The following is a 563-nucleotide window of genomic DNA, read 5'->3' as shown; positions in this document are numbered from 1 at the left end:
CTTAGGCAAGGCAATTTATCTATATGGCTTCTTTCCACCGAGGAATATAAATGAGGCCTGGTAGGGTTAAATGCCAAAATGCGCTGATATAGCTGCTGCAACTTTATGGAAAACTAAGCCATGCTTAGAGACCTTGCTGGTATTAAGCTCTATATAAATATAACATATTATTTATAACATGTTGAATATATATATAAATATTTTTCATTTTATCTTTTTTGTACAAAACCCGAAGATTACAAACTGACTGAATTTCCATGGTATGAGCACAATGTAATTATACTTGCAAATTAAGTTTTTATTTGCAAGTTTTTAAAAAGGCATGATTATTCTTTTACCTGAATCAATGGTCTTAACATGGGGACGCTGCATCATTCAAGGAAAATCTATTAATGAGCTTTCGTAATTTGTGTGTCTCATTTTATTTTTACATTCTTATTTTTATTCTTATTCTTTTGTATATATTCTTTAAACAAGACGTTCACAAAACAATACACTGGGAGGTCAAGCAGAACTTTAAAAGTGAACCTAGTACATTAAGTAGGAAGTCCTCGACCACCGAA

This window comes from Anneissia japonica, unplaced genomic scaffold (assembly GCF_011630105.1).
Source record: "Anneissia japonica isolate Jap-2015-1 unplaced genomic scaffold, ASM1163010v1 scaffold9002_len284450_cov133, whole genome shotgun sequence".
Classification (NCBI taxonomy): domain Eukaryota; kingdom Metazoa; phylum Echinodermata; class Crinoidea; order Comatulida; family Comatulidae; genus Anneissia; species Anneissia japonica.
The sequence above is the reverse complement of the archived record's forward strand: the minus strand, read 5'-3'. Positions refer to the sequence as shown.